The sequence below is a fragment of the Leptosomus discolor genome, chromosome Z (genome assembly GCF_034619465.1).
Source record: "Leptosomus discolor isolate bLepDis1 chromosome Z, bLepDis1.hap2, whole genome shotgun sequence".
Classification (NCBI taxonomy): domain Eukaryota; kingdom Metazoa; phylum Chordata; class Aves; order Leptosomiformes; family Leptosomidae; genus Leptosomus; species Leptosomus discolor.
The window spans coordinates 63,721,370-63,728,528 of NC_141419.1; the positions used below are offsets into that span (position 1 = coordinate 63,721,370).

The 7,159-nt window shown below is 42.7% G+C and overlaps 1 long non-coding RNA gene across 1 annotated transcript; it reads left to right on the top strand.

The window, feature by feature from the left end:
• The first annotated feature begins 2,893 nt into the window (after positions 1-2,893).
• On the top strand, positions 2,894-5,556 carry LOC147413300 (uncharacterized). Its single transcript, XR_015184051.1, has 3 exons — positions 2,894-3,312; positions 4,299-4,417; positions 4,911-5,556. It is a non-coding gene; the product is annotated as an uncharacterized LOC147413300 (long non-coding RNA).
• Positions 5,557-7,159: the final 1,603 nt, after the last annotated feature.

The window sequence follows — 7,159 nt, forward strand, 5'->3', positions numbered from 1 at the left end:
AGTTTAGTGAAAATCCCACCACAAATTCCTTCATATATCTTACTACCAGGAAATTTTGACATTTCCTTTCTTCTTTCTCTGCTGTCTACTATTTCATGACATGTCAGTGGCCTTCAGCAATTTCCCTTCCATTTGATCCCTTGAGTATTTTCCAAAAGATTCTACCTCTGAGAAACATTATTGCGGCACCAAACCCACATGCCAGCTGGCTTCCTCACTGTGCAACATGGTGTGGGGAGGGTGAGCAGCGCTGTGCACGGCTCGGTCAGCTGGACTCTGTCTACCATGCCTCCCTTGTGCCCCCCTGCAGCCACAAGTGTACCCCACCACCAGTGCAGCCCTCAAGATTGTTCTGGAGCTCTTCCACATTCCGAAAAGTTATACCACTGAACTCCAGCCTTTTGTATACAAGCTTTCCATGAAATGTGACATAGACAATAAAGCTGTTTTAAAGCCCTCTTGAGCACATGTGCTTGTTGTGTGTTCTTTCCCAGCTGAGGAAATGTGCGTGAGGAAACATCCCATCATCTCCTCTGTGTGAGGACAGAATCAGTGGCTAATGTGCATAGCAGGGTCTTAAACTGAAACTGAATAACAAAACACAGTAAAAATTTACAAAGCAGACTCAAATGAAAACAGATTAATTTTCCTTCATCCTTAATAAGCAGTTAGATTCTTAGGTCTGCTACTTTTATAGTCACATTTTTTTTTTTTTTTAGAACTATGCACTGAAAATTCAGCACTGACTAGGAAAATATTAACTATTTTGTGTGTCATATTTGAATTAATGATTGAGACATTTTCATTCTCAGAGAAGTGTTCAATATGGAAATGTGTCTTCTGGGAATGCAAATAGCCCACACAATATATTTGGCAATGATAAACAAATGAAGATTTGCACAGGTGTAACCAAGAACAGAAGAGACAAAACTGTGTACAGAACTGATTTACAGTCAAATTCACCTGCCATGAAAGCCCAGATAAGATTGCATGTTGCTGGATTATCAAACTCGTATTTCAGTTCCTTGGATTACCAGGTCTGCAGAATGATATAAATTAGCTGATAACTGTGGAGTCAACCTTTTAAGGTGGAACTAGTTTAAACTTTAACAGTGTCAATGTAGGGTCAGGACAGGATGGCAGGAGTAGTGGCTTATTGCAAGAACTGGAAGCACATCTTCCCAAATGCAAACATACAGAACTGCAAGCCATACAAACTACTTAAGTAGAAGGTAGTTGTGGGAGCGTGGCTCACTGAAAATACGCATGGAATGCTAGAGGGCCTGCAGAAGGAGAACTCTGTTGAGCAGTTTGTCTAAACTAACATAGTAGGCCTCAAGGACGCTTCGACCTTGAGGGTCAGAATAGAAGAATTAGAAGCTAACATCCGTATGAGGCGGAACACATTAGTATTAATAGTAAAGTGATAGGTAGAAGCGGATGACTGATGTATGTATAGCACAATTAGAGTTTATGAAAAACTGCAAGTCATGATGACTTTGGAAAATTATGCTATATAAGAAAGTGCATCTGCACAATAAAATGAGTTTTCCTGATGTAACTCATATTGAGTCTTTTTGTGGATTCTCCAAACTCCCGTCTCCGCAAGTGGCGCCCAACATGGGGCCCGAAGAATGAGCAGGACTCACGTTCGGGGAAAATTAAGGAAAAAGCTCGCCTCTGCAGCAGAGTTGGAGCTCGGCGGAGAAAAGGAGATGAGAAAACAGGCGGCCCATCAGGGAAAGCCAGAGAAAACAGGCAGCCCGTCAAGGAAAGCCGGAGAAAACAGGCGGCCCATCAGGGAAAGCCGGAGAAAAGAAAACAGGCAGCCCATCAGGGAAAGCCGGAGAAAAAGAAACTCGACACTGCGGTAAGATAATGGAAAAAGAAGTTACTTTATCACTATTGGAAACCTTTCTGGGAAAGCTGGGGGTGACTATTGGAAAAAAGACTTTAATATCTCTTTATACTTGTGGATATGTAAAAGGACATTTCTTGGACTCAAGCACATTGTTTGATGTGTCCGAGTGGCGTAGATGTGGGGACTCGTTATGGGATGCGGTTATTGATAAGGACCGAACGGCAGAAAAGCTGGGGGCGCCGTGGCGGGAAGTAACTAAGTGTTTGAAAAAGTATAAAATGGAACTATCGGTGGCGGCTGCCGCCGTGAGACGACTTAATGCGGTCGAGAGTTCGCTTGTATTTACGAAACCCCAGATGTCTCCCGGGTCTGACGTCTTCCCCCCCCGATGGGCAGTGCCCTGCAGGGGGGCCGAGCGCACCGCCGGAGGAAAAGCGGTGACTCACGTAGTTACCAGGCGGGAGGAGAGAAAAGGAAGGCGCGCGCCTCGTCGTGAAACGACTGCGGCATCTCACCCCGATCAGACCCAGACCGCGAGTTCGGGGGCTGGTGGGGCCTCCGCGGGGACCGCACCCTCGGAGGAGGAGGTGCGCCATAATGGCGCCGACCCGATCGCAGTAACAAGGGACTCGGCGGAGAACGCAGAAAAACTACAAGAGGGCGTGGGCAAAGAAAAGGGACAAGTACGGGAACCAGTAGAATCCCGTCTTTATCCCGACGTCACAACGACCCGCCTAGAATCCCGCCTTTATCCCGACGTCACAACGACCCACCTACAGGAAGACTCTCTTTCTCCAGGGATCATGTCAAATCAAAAGCAGAAAGAGGAGCTGCTTGATGAAGTCCTACAGCAACTCATAAACAAACTATCGGAACTCAATATCGCAGCGGACAGCAACAAGAAGAATCCAGAAAACGCTGCGACTCATAATCCTTTTGCTGTACCGTCATCACTACCAGTGCCTTTGTCGCAAATGCCTGTGTCAACTACTTCATTTTCAAATACACTATTAAATGAACAAGAAACAGGACGAAGATGGAAAGGAGTTATTCGTGATGCCCTAATTGAAGGAAATTTTCTTCCTTCTGCCTTTCCTATCGTTACAGATCAGGCAGGAGGTAGAAAATGGGAACCGTTTGATTGGAAAATCCTTGAAAAAGCACGTTTAGCAGTATCACAATATGGGCTTCAATCTAGTTATACTCAGCAATTATTACAATCTATTTTTACAACAGATGTTTTGTTACCACTTGATTCACAACAGATTGCTAACATTCTTTTGTCCCCTTCTCAGCAGCTTATGTTCTCCAAGGCCTGGCAACAGCTCTGTGACCAGGAGGCTGCACGACCAAGGCAGCAAGGGGATCCATTGTATGGGGTACAAGCACAAATGCTAACAGGCCAAGGTCCTTTTGCGAGCGCGGCTTTACAACACGGTTTTATAAGAGAGGTATTACAATTGTCACAGCAGTTAGCTTACCAAGCAATAATTTCAATCAGGGAACCAGGAGAGGTATATTCCTTTGCCAATATTAAGCAGGGTCCACAAGAAAGTTTTCCTTCTTTTATTGATCGTTTATATCAGGTTATTGGAAGTCATCCAGATTTGGATGAGGGAATGAAGGAAAAGGTTTTTAAAATGTTTGCCTTTGAGAATGCTAATGATACAACAAAAAAAGCTTTAAGTACCCTACCCAGAGATGCACAAGTAGCTGATATGCTTGAAGTTATAGAACGCACCAATGGTGTCGCGTCCTTACTTGCTGCTGCTGTATACAGTGCTATTCAACCCCTCATAGATAGAAAGGAGGGAGGCAAGCAAAAGAGATGTTTCAATTACGGGACAATGGGTCACTTTATGAGCCAATGTAAACTCATTTCAGTCCCTCTGTAAATCAAACTTCCGCAGTTACACGGCATACCAAATTCTAATCGTGCTGTAGGTTTGTGCTTGCCAGGCAGGTTTAAAAAGTGCTTAATTTTTCAGTCATTGCAATAGGGTCAAAGCAGGTCCTTGTTTTAAAACTATTTTTTAAACTGTCTTATGATCTGTATGTGTCTGGTCAAAAAGAAAGCTGCATAATGTTATTTTTATTCAGTATGTTAGCTGGCTGTAAAATATGAGACATTTTATCTAAAGCAGGCAAAGAAATTCAGGATTCATTTACAGGTTGCCTATAAAGTTGTGTAATTTGAAAAGCAGTATTCATTATGAAAGAGCTCTCAAGTTCCTTTTAAAGATAATCTTAAAAAACCCCCAAAAAACCAAAAAAACAACACAACGAAAAAGGGGGATCTTGCATAAAAGATATAAAAGCCCTTGACAGATTTCTTGAAGTGCAATGGAGAATGGAGAATACCTGCTTGATAATACTTAGTTGTTATTGAGTTTTCTCAGATTCTATTGACAACCCAGATGCGACAATCTCTTTCCAGCTGCAGGAGCCAATGAGGACTGGGACTCCCTAGGTGCGCCCCGGGACCCTTTCTCGGAGGGGCTCCCTGACTCAATCTGGCTCGCTGCAGGGGCAGACATGGTCCATCTACGGAAAAAGGTATTCTTTCTGGTCAGTTTCTGTAACTTGCTACACGTTCGCACTGTGCACTGATTGGCATTGATGTCAATGTGTATTTTCACCACTCGCACTGATATTTAACTACGTGAATGGGGTTAGTCTGCTTGGTGCTGTGGTTGCTATTGTAGTAATCATATTTGCAGGTGTCTTCTTGTGTCTTTCATGTGAATGGTGTAAAGGAGCTCCTTGTGTGATAGTGTAAAAACTGGTTACCAATATTTGAATGCGTGAGTGAGTGAGACACAGTATTATTGTTATCATTATATAGAAGATATTTTGTTAACCGCACTTTGCCTCTTTTCACAAAAAACAAACAAAAAAAAAAAAGGCAAGCAAATAGAGAAATTAGCTTGCTGGTCAGAAAAGCAGTCGAATGTAACTACGCAAATCCTAGAACAGATGCTGTTAGATCAAAATAGCTTAAGACATGCGGTCTTGCAGAACCGTGTGGCTATTGATTTCTTGCTTCTAGCACAAGATCATGGGTGTGAAGATGTCCAAGGGATGTGTTGCTTCAACCTGAGCGATCATGGAGAACCGATTCATCAGCAGTTGCGGTGGCTGAAGGAGCACAGCCAAAAGATTCAGAAGGATACGAATTTGTTTGACTCATGGCTGCAAACATCTTTGGAAATCTCTCCCCTTGGTTACTAGGCTTAATCAAAGAAGGCATACGATGGCTTATTATAATTATTGCTATTGCTAGGGTTAGGCTTTGTATGGAATTTGCTGCAGAAAGGCATATCGAGTCTCATTCACAGAGTTTTATTTGTGCAAAATGAAAAAGGGGGAATTGTGGGAGCATGGTTCGCTGAAAACAGGCATGGAATGCTAGAGGGCCTGCACAAGGAGAACTCTGTTGAGCAGTTTGTCTAAACTAACATAGTAGGCCTCAAGGACGCTTCGACCTTGAGGGTCAGAATAGAAGAATTAGAAGCTAACATCCGTATGAGGCGGAACACATTAGTATTAATAGTAAAGTGATAGGTAGAAGCGGATGACTGATGTATGTATAGCACAATTAGAGTTTATGAAAAACTGCAAGTCATGATGACTTTGGAAAATTATGCTATATAAGAAAGTGCATCTGCACAATAAAATGAGTTTTCCTGATGTAACTCATATTGAGTCTTCTTGTGGATTCTCCAAACTCCCGTCTCCGCAGGTAGTGTCTACCTTCATGGCAGTATGGCTTTTCCAAATACTGCACCAATAGATAAAGAATATTCTTTACTTTGAAGAATTTGCACTTGCAATGCAGAATTAAGTACAAAAGACTCTTTGGGACATACCTAAGATGTTAGGAAATGTCACGTAGGATGTGGGAGTCATCATAAACCTCTAAACAAACCCAACTCTGCTATTGCTGGTGTCAAGAGCTCAATCACTAAAATCAGAGCTATAGTTCAGACTAGATTTCCTGCAATTCAACTAAATCTCATTACAGAAACAGACTAGTTCAGTTTCTTAGTCCTCTCTTGCATCAATCAGCCAAATATGATTTCAACAAATTTCAAGAAATAAAGATATGAAAGAATCTAAACGTGATTTGAGGAATTTTCTGTCTTCCTTATGATTAATACTCAAAATGTGTAACAACCAGCAGATGTCTCTGCTGCCACCTGATCAGCAATACACACACACACACACACATACACACACACACACACAAGCAGGGAAAGAGATTTAATGAGTGGGCATTTCTGTTAAAGAGAAATTACTTCCAGAAATGTCAAACCTACACAGAAAATTCTGAAAGAGCAGTCAGAGACTGACAGCGTTACAGCAGCATTCCCTAGGAGAGAAACAGCCTCTTACTTGGTTTTACAAATAGTAACATGAATGCCTAAGAACTCTTTGCTATCAGATTGGTTAATCAAGAATACTGAGTTTCTAGATTTGGTGTCTTTGCCCAAATTTTTCAAGCTATTTTTGTTATCAAAAAGGGCAAGTTTGTCTCAGCCTCCTGGGAGCTGACTTGTGCCTGTGGGATGAGCTCGCACAGATGGGGATGACTGTCACAAGCATCCCCCACTCTGCTCCAATGCAAAGCACGCAGCTTCAGGCTTTCCTTCGCTAATGTATACACAGCAACTTGTGAAAAAAAATAGTATTTACCCTAGCAAAACGAGACACTTTGCTGTACATCAAATTCCCTCTGTGAGGACAGGCTGAGCTGGAAAATGAGCCAAATAATAGTTCTGAGTCACACTATTTAATGCACTGTGGTAAGGCACTTAAATGTTATGACTGTGACAGCAATGGAAGAAGCTATCTGATAACAAAGCACATATTTTCTACTACTGTGAAACGAATTGTAGGCCCAGTGAGTTGCTGACTTGCAGCTTAGGGTGTCCTGATAGTGTCCTTTCTGTTGAACCCTGTTGGTATTCAAGAGCGCCTGGCAGGTAGATTTGGGCGGTGTTTGTGCCTTGTACAGAGACAGCATCTCTTGCCACAAGGTTATGCCTGGACAAATGGCTTCTGACTTAGGACAACTGAGGAAAACACCTCGAGGAACACAGCAGGAAGAAAGAAACACTTTGAAGCCATTTTTATTCTTCCTGAATCCTGGGTGGCCCAGAAACAAGTGTAATTTGCAACTGACTTCAATGCAGCCTGCTTAGAGACTGCTGTAAAAGGAGCCCTTCTTCCCTTCTCTTGCAGATGACATGAAATGAGTGTTGGAGATGTAGAGAGGCTGCTGGGTTTGAGTGCAGG